Source organism: Somniosus microcephalus, chromosome 10 (assembly GCF_052327205.1).
Source record: "Somniosus microcephalus isolate GS21.2 chromosome 10, FLI_Smic_1.0, whole genome shotgun sequence".
Taxonomy (NCBI): Eukaryota; Metazoa; Chordata; class Chondrichthyes; order Squaliformes; family Somniosidae; genus Somniosus; species Somniosus microcephalus.
Genome location: NC_140996.1, coordinates 217,073,339 through 217,088,222, shown reverse-complemented (window position 1 = coordinate 217,088,222; position 14,884 = coordinate 217,073,339).

The following is a 14,884-nucleotide window of genomic DNA, read 5'->3' as shown; positions in this document are numbered from 1 at the left end:
GGTAGCGGGCATGTTGTCTGTCGATTATAACTGCAGACAATAAAGGTTTCTATCCAGCATAGTAAAATGATTCATTCCAGAGCTGCATTTAAATTGAATAAATTTGCAAAGTCCTTGTACCTTATCTTGTCAATTGGCCCATATCTGGATTGCACAAGTTGTACGAGTACTTTGAGATGATGTTGACTTCTAGCAGTACTTTACAAATTACTTCACGACATTCACAAGGCCATGGCCAATCTGTTATTGGGGCTATTCATCAAAGTGATGTTTTTTATTGCCAGTTCCTAGTAATGCAGGGCGAAAAATAAATACACACCAATAGATGGAATTGAGGATATGACAGAAACCAAGCTTTTGCTTTTAAAACAAGTTCTCGTAAATTCATTTTATATTTCAAATAGCTTTCATATATTTCAGAAAGGCGTAGATGTTCTCTGAGATCAACCCAGAGCCTGGTTACTGCCTATTTGTTGTGTAAAACCGATCTAACGATAATGGCTAGCAAGTGTTGATGTGTGTCCCCCTCCCCCGCCCCATTTATAGGGCTTAGCAGTAGGGAGTTACTGATGCTGGATGGACCAGGATAGTATTGGTCAGGGAAAGTACTAAATGGAGTCATTTGATTTTCAAATGTTTAATTGTAAATGGAGCGGATGCTAGCTAAAGGTTGCATGAAATCGAGACATTTAGAATGATTAAGGGATTGGATGGGGTAGATACGGGTAACCTAGTTCCTCTGCTGGGGGAATCCAGAACAAGGGGGCACAAACTTAAAATTAGAGCTAGGTCAAACCAAGAAACACTTTCTCGCACAAAGGGTAGTAGTGGAAATGTGGAACTCTCGCCCCCAAAAGGCTGTGGAAGCTGGATCAATTGAATTTTTAACGGCTGAGGTTGATAGATGTGTTTCGACCTGAAACGTTGACTCTATTTCTCTCTCCACGGATGTTGCCTGGCCTGCTGAGTTTTTCCAGCATTTTCTGTTGTTATTTCGGATTTCCAGCATCCGCAGTATTTTGCTATCGTCGGTGATAGATGTTGTTAGGTGAGGGTATCAAGGGAAATGGAACAAGGGCGGATAAATGCAGTTGATGGACAGATCCACACACTCAATGGACCAAATGGTCTATTCCTATTCCTTCTTCTTAGGCAGTCCCTCGGAACCGAGGATGGCTTGCTTCCACATTAAAACTGAGTTCTCAGGTGACTGATGAGTCCAATGTGCAGTCTTGGGCCAGGGATTCTCAGGTGTCAGTGGGGATGTTGCACTTTTTCAAGGAGGCTTTGAGAGTGTCCTTGAAGTGTTTCCTCTGTTCACCTGGGGCTCTCTTGCCATGGCGGAGCTCCGAGTAGAGCGCTTGTTTTGGGAGTCTCATATTGGGCATGCGGACAATGTGACCCGTCCATCGGTCAAAGCTTCGATGCTGGGGATGTTGGCCTGAGCAAGAACACTGACGTTGGTGCGCCTATCCTGCCAATGGATTTGCAGGATCTTGCGGAGGCAGCGTTGGTGGTACCTCTCCAGTGCTTTGAGGTGCCTGCTGTACATGGTCATGTCTCTGAGGCATAAAGCAGGGTATCACTGCTGCTCTGTAGAGCATGAGCTTAGTGCTGGGTTTGAGGTCCTATACTCCGCGTTGCTCTGTAACATCAATTTTTATTTTTTTAATAAACTTGCCTTTTTTTCCACAAACATATTGTAAAAAGCAAAATTCATGGCAACATAGAATCATAGAAATTTACGGCGCAGAAGGAGGTCATTCGGCCCATCGTGTCTGTGCCGGCTGAAAAAGAGCCATCCAGCCTGATCCCACTTTCCAGCCCTTGGTCTGTAGCCCTGTAGGTTACAGCACATCAAGTGCACATCCAAGTACTTTTTAAATGTAATGAGGGTTTCTGCCTCTACCCCCCTTTCAGGCAGCGAGTTCCAGACCCCTGCCACCCTCTGGGTGAAAAAAGTTCTCCTCAACTCCCCTCTAATCCTTCTACCAATTACTTTAAATCTATGCCCCCTGGTTATTGACCTCTCTGCTAGGGGAAATAGGTCCTTCCTGTCCACTCTATCTCGGCCCCTCACAGCATATTGTAAAAGGACTAGCCTGATAGGCTAATTATCATAGTCCCTGACACAGAAACAGTGATGCAACTTGTAAATGCTCTTGAGATAGCTGTTTTTTTTAAAATTTGTTTATTGCCCATCCCTGATTGCCTTTGAGAAGGTGGTGGTGAGCCATGTCAGTCCAGTACAAGCAAGTGGCTTGCTAAGCCATTTCAAAGGGCAGTTAAGAGTCAAACACATTGCTGTGGGTCTGAAAGTCACACATAGGCCGGACCAGCAGATATTCACACTAGTGAACCAGATGGGTTTTTACAACAATTTGGTAATTTCATGGTCACCATTACTAATACTAGTGTTTTCATTACAGATTTATTTAATTAATTGAATTTAATTCCCCCGCTTGCCATGGTGGGATTTGAATTTATGTCTTCAAATCATTAGTCCAGGCCTCTGGATTATGAGTCCAGTAACATAATCACTAGGCCACCATACCCACATGTGGCAGATGGAAAAGTCTCAGTGGTGCAGTCAGAGCAAGTGCTCCTTTGGGTTGAGTTTAAGACACTCTAGGGAGGGCAAGAGCAATCTTCTAGGTTTCAGTAAAATATGAGTACTTTTTTCTTGCAAGGAAAGACTTGGCCTGAAAATCTGCAATCTGCCCAAATTTCCACCAATGGTTGAAATTGCCCAAATTCTTAATAGAACAATAGGCAGACGACGTTTTTACATTGTTTAAATTGCAATTGTGGTGGGGTGAGCAGATTCAACTCAATGAAGAATCAACACGTTTGCTGCTGATAGACCTACTTAGACCGAGAAGTTGTCCTGCCTACGAGACAGAATGGAAAACATTGTTCCCAAAAAACAATGCAAATCTTCACCCAACTTCCAATTCCATGCCTGCCAAAAATGGGCTAGGATTTTACCCACACTTTGAAAATTAGTCTCATCCTCTTCAAGGTGTCCAAAGTTCTTCCCAACAGAGCACCAATGAGACATTTCCGCTTACCGTATCAGTCATTCCATTTCCAATATAATGAATCGTGCAATTTTCTTTTGTTTTTAATTATAATTGGTTCACTTTTTAAAAAATCGTTCCTGGGATGTGGGCGTCGCTGGCAAGACCAGCATTTTTTGACCCTCCCTAGTTGCCCTTGAGAAGGTGGTGGTGAGCCGCCTTCTTGAACCGCTGCAGTCCATGTGGTGACGGTACTCCCACAGTGCTGTTAGGGAGGGAGTTCCAGGATTTTGACCCAGCGACAATGAAGGATCGGCGATATACTTCCAAGTCAGGATGGTGTGTGACTTGGAGGGGAACTTGGAGGTGGTGGTGTTCCCATGCGCCTGCTGCCCTTGTCCTTCTAGGTGCTGCCGAAGAAGCCTTGGCGAATTGCTGCAGTGCATCTTGTAGAAGGTACACACTGCAGCCACGGTACGCCGGTAGTGGAGGGAGTGAATGTTTAAGGTGGTGGATGGGGTGCCAACCAACGGCTGCTTTGTCTCGTATGGTGTCGAGTTTCTTAAGTGCTGTTGGAGCTGCACTCATCCAGGCAAGTGCAGAGTATTCCATCACACTCCTGACTTGTGCCTTGTAGATGGTGGAAAGGCTTTGGGGAGTCAGGGGGTGAGACACTCGCCAAAGAATACCCAGCCCTGCTCTTGTAGCCACAGTATTTATGTGACTGGTCCAGTTAAGTTCTGGTCAATGATGACCCCCCAGGATGTTGATGATGAGGGATTCAGTGATGGTAATGCCGCTGAATGTCAAGGGGCGGTGGTTAGACTCTCTCTTGTTTGAGATAGTCATTGCCTGGCACCTGTGTGGCACGAATGTTACTTGCCACTTATGAGCCCAAGCCTGAATGTTGTTCAGGTCTTGCTGCATGCAGGCATGGACTGTTTCATTATCTGAGATGCAAATGAAACTGAACACTGTCCAATCATCAGCGAACATCCCCACTTCTGTCCTTCTGATGAAGGGAAGGTCATTGATGAAGCAGCTGAAGATGGTTGGGCCTAGGGCACTGCCCTGAGGAACTCCTGCAGCGATGTCCTGGGGCTGAGGTGATTGGTCTCCAACAACCACAACCATCTTCCTTTGTGCTAGGTATGACTCCAGCCAGTGAAGAGTTTTCCCTCTGATTCCCATTGACTTCAATTTTACTAGGGCTCCTTGATGCCACACTCGGTCAAATGCTGACTTGATGTCAAGGGCAGTCACTTTAACCTCACCTCTGGAATTCAGCTCTTTTGTCCATGTTTGGACCAAGGCTGTAATGAGGTCTGAAGCTAAGTGGCCCTGGCGGAACCCAAACTGAGCATCAGTGAGCAGGTTATTGGTGAGTAGATGATGCTTGATAGCACTGTCGACAACACCTTCCATCACTTTGCCGATGATTGAGAGTAGACTGATGGGGCGGTAATTGGCTGGATTGGATTTGTCCTGCTTTTTGTGGACAGAACATACCTGGGCAATTTTCCACATTGTTGGGTAGATCCCAGTGTTTTAGCTATACTGGAACAGCTTGGCTAGAGGCACGGCTGGTTCTGGAGCACAAGTCTTCAGCACGATAGCCGGGATGTTGTCGGGGCCCATAGCCTTTGCTGTATCCAGTGAGCTCAGCCATTTCTTGCGGAGTGAATAGAATTGGCTGAAGACTGGCTTCTGTGATGCTGGGGACCTCAGAAGGAGGCCGAGATGTCTCATCCACACGGCACTTCTGGCTGAAGACGGTTGCAAATGCTTGGACCATCCCTAAATCCCTTTGAGTTGGCACCTGAAGTTGCCAATAATTATACAAATGAGCTTACATCAGAGAATCGAGAACTATTCAGACTGCATATTCCAGAGAGTTTATTAGTAGTTCTCAACCATTCAGGCAATAATCAGCTCCAATAAGTTTTGCATTATACCTTGCTGAATTCCAAAATGTTATACCATAAACATATGACAAATAATAAATATGCATTTGTGAAATAATGTAATCCAAATCACATGCTACATTAATCTGTAGGTGAAGGCACCAGCCATAATGTAAAAGAGAGCAAGTAACTCTAGAAGCCATTTGAGAACCACTTCTTAGGTTCTACTGGGTGCTTTGACATTCATATGGAACTCTTAGATGAAATAGAAATGCCTGGTGCTGCTGGTGTACCTGGTGCTGCTGGTGTACCTGGTGCTGCTGGTGCTGCTGGTATTGGGGCTGATCATGGTGGGATTCTGAGGGCCAAGGTGAGAGAGTTTGAAGGGCACCCATGCTGATGGAATAGATGGCAGGTGGAGTAGAGATGACAGAAGCGATCTGTCAATGTTGGGAGAGATATTGAGGTCAGACTGGATGGAGACGTGTGTAAAAAGAAAAAAAGAGACTTGCATTTCTATAGCGCCTTTCATGATCTCAGGACGTCCCAAAGCGCTTTACAGCCAATGAAGTACTTTTGAAGTGTAGTCACTGTTGTAATGTAGGAAACGCAGCAGCCAATATGCGCACAGCAAGATCCCACAAATAGCAATGTGATAATGATCAGGTAATCTGTTTTAGTGATGTTGATTGAGGGATAAATATTGGCCAGGACACCGGGGATAACTCCCCCTGCTCATCTTCGAAATAACGTCATGGGATCTTTGACATCCACCTGGGAGGGCAGGCGGGGCCTCGGTTTAACGTCTCATCCAAAAGACGGCACCTCCGACAGTGCAGCACTCCCTCAGTACTGCACTGGAGTGTCAGCTTAGATCTTTGTGCTCAAGTCTCTGGAGTGGGACTTGAACCCATGACTATCAGGGCTTTAAAAAAAGAGACCCAGGACACAGAAGTTAACAAGAATTTTTTTTATTCAAAACAGTAAAATATAAATATGGCAAATGGGAAAGTGGTTGGATTATAATGTAATGAAAGGGGAATATTGCAATGTTGGAGTTTCTGATAAGTGAATTTCAAGTATGTACGATTGACATCCTTACATTACATTTTACACAGGCATTAATCCAGAAATGTAATACTAGAGCATTAAGGCCGGAATTTTGCCGGCACTCAGCGGGCAGGATGGGTGGCGGGTCAGCTGTTAAATTTAAAATGATTGACAGTGGGGGTCGGGAACTCACTGTCAAAACACGCACACTGGACTTTCCTGATGTTGGGTCTGCCAGCGCTGAGCAGACCTGACAGACAGCAGCGGGGGAGACAATTAAAATAATTAGTGGCTTGTTTACAGCCACTTAACAATGCTTTTGTTCCCAGCTTTTTGAATTTGACAGGTCGCCTACCGGTTTCCCACTGTGCCTAGACCTCGTCTGTGAAGCTGAGGCGGGAGGTCAGTGGCCATTGATTCAGCTGATGAGTTGACAGCTTCAAATGTCAAGTCAAAGCCCCCAGCTGATTCAGAAATGTTCTCTTAGCCAGTAGCTTCTCTAAACTGCATTTCCACTACAGATTTAGAACGCTGCTAGTCTTTACAGCTGTAGTGTCAGCTGTGGTTCAGTTGGTAGCACACTCGCCTCTGAGTCAGAATGTTGTGGGTTCAAGTCCCCCTCCAAGGACCTGAGCACATAAAGCTAGGCTGACACTCCAGTGCAGTGCTGAGGAAGTGCTGCACTGTCAGAGGTGCCGTCTTTCGGATGAGACGTTAAAAAGAGGCCCCGTCTGCTCTCTCGGGTGGACGTGAAAGATCCCACGGCACTATTTTGAAGAAGAGCAGAGGAGTTATCCCCGGTGTCCAGGCCAATATTTATCCCTCAACCAACATCACTAAAAAAGATTATCTGGTCATTATCACACTGGAGGTTGTTGTGCGCAAATTGGCTGCCGCGTTTCCCACATAACAACAATGACTCCACTTCAAAAGTGCTTCATTGGCTGTAATGTGCTTTAAGACCTCCGGTGGTTGTGAAAGGCACTATATAAATGCAACTCCTATTTTTTACACACGTCTCCATCCAGTCTGACCTCATTATCTCACCCAACATTGACAGATTGCTTTCACCTTGGCCCTCAGGATCCTACCACTATCAGCCCCAATACCAGCAGCACCAGGCACCACCAGCAGCACCAGACACACCAGCAGCACCAGGCACACCAGCACTACCATCCTTCTCCGCAATCACCTGATGCTGCACAGGACAGAGGGCATCAACACCCGACCACATTGCTGCCCGGGATGCCAGGGATGGCCTCACCATGACCAGATTTATTTCACTTGACACTGTACACCCTGGCTGCCACATGATGTGCCAGGTTGGCACCACCCCACACCAACAACATAAAGCATCACTACAATGCCCAAGCCATTCCTTTCACACTCATCAGCATTGTGGGGGGTACCGTTATGTCTCACCATTCACTACAACTCATTAAGCCACTTCCAAAGGTGCACCCAAATCTATCCAAGAACGCAAAGTGTTGAAAATAAAGATTTCAATGTTTGACAGCACATTAACAGAAACTTCACATGAACATTGGCTAAAACACACAAGTACCTACCCTTGTGTGTTGTTAGTTGGTATGATTGGACTAGGATGAGGGTGAGTGTGAGGGGTGGCTAGTGAGATGGGGAAGTGGTAATATAGATAGAGAGGGATGGGTGGAGATGCAAGGTAAGTTGGTGTGAGTAAGGATGTGCAGTAGGGTAGGGAAGGCTGAGGAATGGGGATGTAGTGGCACAGCAGGATGAGGTTGAATGTGGCTTGGCAGTAACATTTCGTGATCTACTGAGATCATTGAAAGGTTTGTGGCATTGCAGTCTGGTCCTCCTGACAACATCCCTGCTTGTGCCCTCCTGTGCAATGTGCAACCAGGCTGCGGTGATCTCCTGGAGAGGTGTCTTCCGCCAAGAGAACCTCCCTGAGAGCCTGGGTGCAGCCATGCACCTCTGTGCAGTGCCTGTCGGTGTTTGCAGCACCACAATGTCAAATGTCAAAAGAAAGTTGTGCATGGTTCATTTAAGGAAGGCGTCATCAAATGACATCATCAGAGCCACTTCCTTCAATTGGCCGGGAAACTCACTGGGCGGGCTTAACAAGCCCAATCAGAGGAATGTCATTTTGGAGGCTGGGATGGAACCAGCAGCGGGGCCGCTACCCACCACCGATATCGCCCGCCACGGGCCCTCTAAGGTCGGGTAAATCGCGGCCCAAGTGTTCATATGTAAACAGTATCTATCCAATGTTCTAACCTGTAATACTTACTTCATAGTTGGTAACCTTAAAACATATACATTTCAAAAGATATCTGAATACAGTATCATGTTAAACTGATGCGGTATAAATGTATAACTTCAGAATATATATGTAACTGTACCGAATTGAATTTGAGGTTTCTCTCTTTACGTGCCATCCTGGAGTTGGTGAATCAAAGTTCTTCATTCTTACTCTTCTCTGCACAGATGGATTGGATCAGCCCCAGTGAGAAACCTGCCCATTCCATCACATCATCCAGCCTCAACTGCCTCCTAATCTATTGTCTTCATCTTTGACAATCAACCCACGGTGCACTGATTATACAACGCTGATTGCAGACACAAGCCATAAGTTACAAGAAGACACTGGAGAAGATAAAGCAGATAAGTTTGGGACATGGATTGACATGGATGCTAAGGAGATTAGTCATAAATAAAAAAGACCTTTCGAAATTAACCTTAAGGGTGAACAATATGGATATTGAGGTATACGTTTAAGAAAAAGAAAGATTTGCATTTCTATAGCGCCTCTCACGACCACCGGACGTCCCAAAGCGCCTTTTGAAGTCTAGTCACTGTTGTAATGTAGGAAACACGGCAGCCAATTTGCACACAGCAAGCTCCCACAAACAGAAATCTGATAATGATCAGATAACCTGTTTTAGGTGTTGATTGAGAGATAAATATTGGCCAGGACACCTGCTCTTCTTTGAAATAGTGCCATAGGTTTACCTGAGGTTTAGCGTCTCATCCGAAAGACGGCACCTCCGACAGTGCAGCACTCCCTCAGCACTGCGCTGGAGTGTCAGTGTAGATTTTTGAGCTCAAGTCTCTGGAGTTGGACTTGGACCCAGTACTATCAGGGTTTAAAAAAAGAGACACAAGCCACAGAAGTGAACAAGAATTTTTTTAAATTCAAAACAGTCTCTCCTGCCTTCCACCCTATCACAGGGTTCTTTCATCCCCTCCCCCTTTTCGCAGCCTTGCTTAAAAATCTGTTCCATTTCCTGCTTTTTTCTAGTTCTGACGAAAGGTCATCGACCTGAAACGTTAACTCTGTTTCTCTCTTCACAGATGCTGCCTGACCTGCTGAGTTTCTCCAGCATTTTCTGTTTTTATATAAAACCGTAGTTCGGCCCCAGCTGGAGTATTGTGTCCAATTCTGGGCACCACACTTTAGGAAGGATTTGAAGTCTTTGGGAAGGATACAGAAGAGATTTACTAGAATGGTTCCAGGATGAGGGATTATGGTTACGTAGATAGACTGGAGAAGCTGGGGTTGTTCTCCTTGGAGCAGAGAAGGCTAAGAGGAGATTTGATAGAGGTGTTTAAAAGCATGACGGATTTAGATAAGAGTAAATAAAGAGAACCTGTTTCCAATGGCTGAAGGGTCGATAACCAGAGGGCACAGATTTAAGGTGATTGGCAAAAGAACCAGAGGCGACATGAGCGTGGTTAGGATTTGGAATGCACTGCCTGATAGGGTGGGGGATACAGATTCAACAGTAGCCTTCAAAAGGGAATTGGATAAATACTTGGAGGAGAAAAAATTCCAGGGAAAGAGCGGGGAAGTGGGACTAACTGGATTGCTCTTCGAAAGAGCCAGCATGGACTTGATGGGCCGAATGGCCTCCTTCTGTTCTGTATGATTCTACGAATCTGTGGCCGTTTAAAAATTAACCTGAAGGCTGAACAATATGGATACTGAGGGATTCTTTTATTCGGTTATGGGGTGTGGGCATCGCTGGCAAGGCCAGGGTTTCCGCCGACGTTACAACAGGAGACCAGAAGAACACCCCCCTCCGCCAAAAAGACTTCCAGCCATATACAAATGCAAGTATTCTTCTTCAGATATCGTTCCCTGTAGATTATTGGCCATCTTTATTTTTCTTGACTTATTTATGTGTGGGTCATTTTCCTGTAAATTAAAGGGATTCCTGTAAATATGAAAGAAAGACTGGCATTTCTACAGCACCTTCCATGACCTCAGGACATCCCAAAGCGCTTTACAGCCAATTAAGTACTTTTTGACTGTAGGAAAGGTGGCAGCCAATTAGCACACAGCAAGCGCCCACAAACAGCAATCTTATAATGATCAAATAATCTCTTTTAGTGATGTTGGTTGAGGGATCAATTTTGGCCAGGACACCGGGGAAGAGCTTCCCTGCTCGTCTTCAGAATATTGCCATGGGATTGATTGGTTATATCCACCTTCGATAGCAGACAGGGCCTCACTTTAATGCTTTTTTAATTTGTTTATGGGATCAGGGCGTTGCTGGCAATGCCAGCATTTATTGCCCATCCCTAATTGCCCTCGAGAAGGTGGTGGTGAGCTGCCTTCTTGAACCGCTGCAGTCTGTGTGGTGAAGGTGCTCCCACAGTGCTGTTAGGGAGGGAGTTCCAGGATTTTGACCCAGCGACGATGAAGGATCGGCGATATACTTCTAAGTCAGGATGGTGTGTGACTTGGAGGGCAACTTGCAAGCGGTGGTGTTCCCATGCGCCTGCTGCCCTTGTCCTTCTAGGTGGAAGAGGTCGGGGGTTTGGGAGGTGCTGCCGAAGAAGCCTTGGCGAGTTGCTGCAGTGCATCTTGTAGATGGTACACACTGCAGCCACGGTGCGCCGGTGATGGAGGGAGTGAATGTTTAAGGTGGTGGATGGGGTGCCAATCAAGCGGGCTGCTTTGTCCTGGATGGTGTCGAGCTTCTTGAGTTCAGGAGGATAGAGAGTTACCAACTCTCCAGGATTGTCTTGGAGTCTCCGATAACAACAACATCTTGCATTTAAATCGCGCCTTTAATGTAGTAAAGTGTCCCAAAGCGCTTCACAGGAGCGTTATCATACGGAGCCACATAAGGAGATATTAGGGCAGATGACCAAAAGCTTGGTCAAAGAGGTAGGTTTTAAGGAGCATCTTAAAGGAGGAAAGAGAGAGGTAGAGTAGCAGAGATATTTAGGGAGAGAATTCCAGAGCTTAGGGCCTCGGCAGCTAAAGGCACGGCCGCCAATGGTGGAGCAATTAAATTCGGGATTGCGCAAGAGAGCTGAATTGGAGGAGCGCAGTTATATTAGGGCCATTAGGATGGAGCAATAAATGCCAGCGACGCCCACATCCCATGAACGAATAAAATAAAATCCTCCTGAGAATTCACATGTGAAACAAACAGATGCTGTTAGCTAGCTGTGTTTGCCCTCTAGTGGTGTGTGGCTCTGTGCAGTTCTAACTCAAAGTAATTAAATGATTGGTTGAAATCGAAAGCCAGAGGTTGCTATTAGTTTTTAGTGGAGCAAGGATAAGTCAGAAGTAATACGGGTTTGCTGCAGCATTGCGGCAACGATGCGTTCATCCCAACTGTCCATTCAGACGCAAGCCTCAGAAATCAGGAGCAAATGGCCAACCAGGGACACTTACTACTGATGTCACAAACAACAACAACAACTTGTATTTATATAGCACCTTTAACGCAGTAAAACGTCCCAAGGTGCATTTTAAGACAAAAAAATTACCTCGCATCTGTCTTGATCCCCAGGTTGTACGACAGAGTCTTGGATTCCGAGGGTGTGGTAGTGTCGTGGTGATGGCACTGGACTAACAGCCCTGTGGTTACGTGTCCAATCGCATCATGGTATGCTCTGGCACCAGATTCAATAAATCTGGCAATTTGTGGGCTGGCAACATGACAAATACCCATGAAAGCTGCCAGCTTCTGTAATGCCCCAACTAGTAATTTCCTTCTGCAGGGAAAAGATCCTACCACTCCTACTTGCATGTCACTCCAGTCCTGCAGTACGTGGTAAACTCTTAATTGGCTCTAGGAGATAGGTAGATTTCTAGACCCCAAAGGTATCAAGAGGTATGGGGAGAGAGGGGGAATATGGTATTGAGATAGAGGATCAGCCATGGTCATATTGAATGGCAGAGCAGGCTCGAAGGGCCGAATGGCCGACTCCTGCTCCTATTTTTCTATGTTTCTAAAGTGGTCAAACAATTGCCAGATGAAAAAACCATCACCTCCTTCTCATGGCAACTAGGGATGGGCAATAAATCCAACATTTGCTCTGTGAACAAACCAAAAGGAGAGTGTATCTTTATTTTGGTCATTTTTATGAGTGCAAATCCCTGTGTTTTAGGGTTCCTAACTTTTGGTCCAACTCCACAGTCCCATCCAATGTCTTGCTCAGGAGCTGCAGGGAGACAGGATATAGATCAGCATCGCCAATGATTTTCAACACATTGGTTTGCATCCTCTTACCAGTTCCTGCCACTGCGGGTAGTTGCCAGACACTTCTTTACATGAAGAGGGGGAAAAAAATTGAGCCTGGAAATTATGCTGCAAAGTATTATCATTTGTGTTGCTATGATCTGGAATGCAAGTGGAGCATATATTCAAGATAGAGATTGATAGATTTTTGAATATTAAGGGAATCAAGGATATGGGGATAGCGCAGAAAAGTGGAGATGAGGTAGAAGATCAGCCATGATCTTATTGAATGGCGGGGCAGGCTCGAAGGGCCAAATGGCCGACTCCTGCTCCTATTTCTTATGTTCTAAATGCTGGCATGGACTGGTTAGGCCGAATGGCCTGTTTCTGTGCTGTGTATCCGATGTAATCCTATGCAAACAATAACTTGCATTTATATAGCGCCTTTTACGTCCCAAGGCGCTTCACAGGAGCGTTACCAAACAAAATTTGACACCGAGCCACATAAGGAGATATTAGGACAGGTTGGTCAAAGAGGTAGGTTTTAAGGAGCATCTTAAAGGAGGAGAGAGAGTTAGAGAGGCGGAGAGATTTAGGGAGGGAATTCCAGAGTTTAGGACCTAGGCAGCTGAAAGCACGGCCACCAATGGCGGAGCGATTAAAATCGAAGATGGGCAAGAGGCCAGAATTGGAGGAGTGCAGAGATCTCGGAAAGTTGTCAGGCTGGAGGAGTTTACAGAAATAGGGAGGGGCGAGGCCATGGAGTGATTTGAAAACAAGGACCGGGAGCCAATGTAGGTCAGTGAGCACAGCAGTGATAGAAGCAGATTCTATGGTAACTTTCAAAAGGGAGTTGGATATATACTTGAAAAGGAAAATTTGCAGGGCTATGGGGGAAAAAGCAGGGCCTGGGAATAATTGGATAGCTCTTTCAAAGAGCTGGCACAGGCCCGATGGGCTGTATGATTTTATGATTCAAGATTCCCGAGCCCCACAATGCATGATGCTGCAATGAAATGCCACAGCGACATTTCTTCACCACCCCCTCCCTTCAGGCGAGTGCCCCAGTTGCACTGGATGGCTGCTCAAAATATGTAAGCGGGGTTTCCGACGCACTTCCGGAGGAGGAACGGAGGAGTAATGCAGGAATGGAGGAGTAACGCAGGAATGGAGGACTAACGCAGGAACGGAGGAGTAACGGCAGAGGTACGGTAGCAGCACGGAGGAATCTCCTGGCCAGAGATGGCCCTGCCTGCCCCCACATTGGAAACGAAGCGAGAAATTACTGATGTCCAATGTGAAATACAGCCCAGAAAGGGCCAAGTTTCAAACTTTGGCACCAATAAGGAAGCACAAGGAGTTTGCACAGTCAGAAAATCTATGGAAAAATGTTGGAACCAACCTCAACCCTAAAGTGATCCAGTTTATCATCAAATATTGGCCAGGGCACTGGGGAGAACTCCCCTGCTCTTCTTCTGAATAGTGCCGTGGGATCTTTTACATCCACCCGAGAGAGCAGACGGGGCCTCGGTTTAACATCTCATCTGAAAGTTGGCACGTCTGACAGTGCAGCAGCTCCCTCAGCACTGCACTGGAGTGTTGCCCTAGATTTTGTGCTCAAGTCTCCAGAATGGGACTGGAACCAGGACCTTCTGACTCAAAGGCGAGAGGGAAACCACTGAGCCATGGTGTTGGAGGTGTCATAAGGTGTTGTCGAAATGTAAACCTTTCAAGTCTTTAATTAATTGCCGAGAGCTGATTCCAAGGCACCCAATCTTGGGAGATCACGCTATTGCTGCAGCTTCGACTGGAGCAGCTCAATCAGCGACTTCACGGCACGTGCTTAAAGGGGAAAAGTTTTGCGTTGATATCGCACCTCAAAGTGCTTCACGCAATGAATTACTCTTGGAATGCAATGACTGATGTTATGAATGTTTAATGCCAATGGGCACTGGTAATGGAGCTGTTTCAGGACACACAGGGCTATTCCCCATCGATGGTATAACCGCAGTGGCCTGGCAGAGACCTGAAGGGCCTCCAATGGAGTTAAACATCTGGCGGGGGGAAAGCCAACAAATATCTTTAACGCCTCGATTTCAAAATTCTCAGCCTTGTTTTCAAATCCCTCCATGGACTTGCCCCTCCCTATCTCTGTAATCTCCTTCAGCCCCACAAACCACCCCCCCCCCCCCCCCCCCCCCCCCCGAGATATCTGCGCTCCTCAAATTCTGGCCTCTTGATCCCTGATTATAATCACTCAACCATTGGCGGCTGTGCCTTCTGCTGCCAAGGCCCTAAGCTCTGGAATTCCCTCCCTAAACTGCTCCGTCTCGTTTCCTCTCTTTCCTCCTTTAAAACACTCCTTAAAACCTACCTCTTTGACCAAGCTTTTGGTCATCTGCCCTCATTTCTGCTTATGTGGCCTGGTGTCAAATTTTTGTCTTAT